The sequence below is a fragment of the Fulmarus glacialis genome, unplaced genomic scaffold, assembly GCF_000690835.1.
Source record: "Fulmarus glacialis isolate BGI_N327 unplaced genomic scaffold, ASM69083v1 scaffold16964, whole genome shotgun sequence".
NCBI classification, from domain to species: Eukaryota; Metazoa; Chordata; class Aves; order Procellariiformes; family Procellariidae; genus Fulmarus; species Fulmarus glacialis.
This window is the reverse complement of record NW_009210072.1, coordinates 679-3,069: the sequence shown is the minus strand read 5'-3', so window position 1 is coordinate 3,069 and position 2,391 is coordinate 679. Positions and strand designations below refer to the sequence as shown.

At 58.1% G+C, this 2,391-nt stretch overlaps 1 long non-coding RNA gene across 1 annotated transcript in view; it reads right to left on the bottom strand.

The window, feature by feature from the left end:
* The window catches only part of LOC104076246, a 3,960-nt gene extending 3,556 nt beyond the window's left edge, over nt 1-404 (bottom strand). The window contains exon 1 of the long non-coding RNA XR_683514.1: nt 241-404. This is a non-coding gene — a long non-coding RNA (uncharacterized LOC104076246). The remainder of the gene's footprint in view (nt 1-240) is intronic.
* Nucleotides 405-2,391: the final 1,987 nt, after the last annotated feature.

The following is a 2,391-nucleotide window of genomic DNA, read 5'->3' as shown; positions in this document are numbered from 1 at the left end:
CAGAAGGCTCCCTCCCTCCCTGCTGCACACTCGCGCTCCTGCAGGGAGACCCCCCCACGCGCCCGCTCTGCCTCCCCTGCCACCCGTCCCCCCCGGCCAGCACAGCAAGGTTCACCTAGAGACTAGTGCACGAAAGCCTGTGGGGCGAGACTGCTGCGGATCCGCTCCCTTCCCCTCTCCTTGCCTGCCTGACCCTCAGAAAACTCGTCCCAAAGCTCCTCCGACCCCAGTGCCGCTTACCGTGAATATGTTGGAGCGCCGCTTCGACTGCTTGCGGATGGGGGTGGGTGTGTTGGAGGCAGCAATGGTCTCAATCCGCAGCTCCCGCTGGCTGATGCTAGGTGTGGAGGGCACAGAGGAGGAGTAGTCACTGAAGGCTCCTCCACCATTGGTGGCCTAGGGCAGAACAAGACGGGACAGTCAGAGACAGGCAGCTGCCCAGGGGCGCGGCTGCAGAAACACCTTCCACCTACGCAGCCTCGCACAGCGGGGGCAAGGAAGCGCAGCACGGGCCTGGGACAGGGGAAACATCCTACGCCATGCGCTGCTCCTGCCCAACGGGGAATCTTGGGAAAGCAGTTTCCCTTCTTTCTGCTTTAGTTTTTCCACTGATAAAATGTTAAAATTCTGAAATCAACAGCGAAGAGCAGCAAATGGACAGAGACACCCGACTGCTGGCTGTCGGCCCAGGGAAGCCCTTCCAGACAAAGGTCTGGAGCAAAGGCACGGGGGCAGCAATGAACCACGCAGCCCCGAGCAGCAGCAGGTGCCTCTCTTCTCAGAGGGGCATGGCTGGGGATACTTCAGTGTGCTCCCTCTCCAAAACACAGGCCTGGTGCGGCTATCCCTCAGACACTCTGCTGGTGAGAACCCTCCTCTCCGCAGAGGCCGTCAGACATGAAGCTGCAAGACAGCCCAGAGACTGCCGAGCTCCAAGTCCCACTTGGTCCCTTCCCCGTCTCAGGACGACAGCTATGATACCAACGGGGTACGTGAGTCCCTATGACTCAAGCCCTCGCCTTTCCCGTGTCCTGAAGCATGGGGTGCCACAAGCCAAGCTCACGGTCTATGTAAAACACATCTCTGCCACTGGTTTGAGGTTTACCCAAGCAGACCCCAAGGGTGGCACACACCTCTTGTGCCTGTGGACTACCGTGGCCTTGGCTGCAGTGGCCCATGTCTGGGAACATGTGGGGCAACACGCTGCGTCTTCACTAACAACTCGCTCAACTTCAGGGAGAGGGGAAGATCTAACCATGCAGTTTGTGCAACCATCTCAGTGACGCTTTTCTTTCAGACAAGTAACTGCTCACCCCCATTCTGCTCACGCAAGCTCTGCGGGCAACGACCTGGAAATGAGCTTACAAGAGGTCCCAAGGAGCAACGCCCGCACAAAAGCATTTCAGATCTGCAGCCCAAGATGTCTTACTATGAGGCACGTGGCAGCCTGAGCTCTCTTTGGCAATTCTATTGATCTTTGAACAGCATTTCAAAAATACATTGAAGAAGCTGCCCCTAGAAGGCTAGGAGAGCTCCGGCACCCCTTGCAGGGAGCAGCCCACCTCCTCCCAGTTCACATGCTCACAGAGCCACGGCATCTGACGGCCCCGGGACTTCCTCCAGTCCCACCTACTGCTTAGAGCAGAAAGTGCAAGCACGTGCGGGATGAGGATCTGCCAGAGGTGCTCAGTGAGGAAACACCCGCGTGCACTGCTGTGCCCCGCGGGATCTGAGCCTTATTCTGAGACAATCAGTTAAGAAACCATTAGAAGCGTGAAAGGAGGCTGTGCAGGCAGAGCAGCAACTGCGACCCACACCCCCGTCTCCTAGAAAGGGTGCAACTTTCACTCAAGCTATGGACCATCTTGTCTCTGATGAGAGAGAGGGGAGAAGACACACAAAAGAGAACTTCTTTTAAGACAGGCAAGAGCCGTCCAAGAATCAGCCCAACTTCTTCCTCTCTGAGGCAAGGGACTTCTGACTGAGGGCAGCTAGGTGTGCCGCAGGGAAGTCCTGCTCCGGAAGGCCTCTGAGATGGACCTCCTTCACAGCCGCAGCGGGGAGCTGACAGCTGCTTCTGGAAGTTACAGTGCCCCTACCTGCCAGGGCTACCCCCGGCTCCGGAGCAGCTCCACAACAGCCTGCCTGCAGCATGGTATCTGCTGCCTGAAGTCAGAGCAAAACACCCTTCCACAGCAGGGAGGTGAAGCCTGTGGGGAGGCACGCTGCCCTGACAAAATGTCCTTGAAAGCCACTGCCTCTCGGTGGGTCTGGAAGACCCTAACCCCACGCTGGAGCCAGGGCAGCACCAAGCGACAGATCCTCTGCAGCCTGCCCAGCTCTCTCACAGCTCAGCGGGGAAAGGGAGCCTCGTACCGAAAGGAACTCATC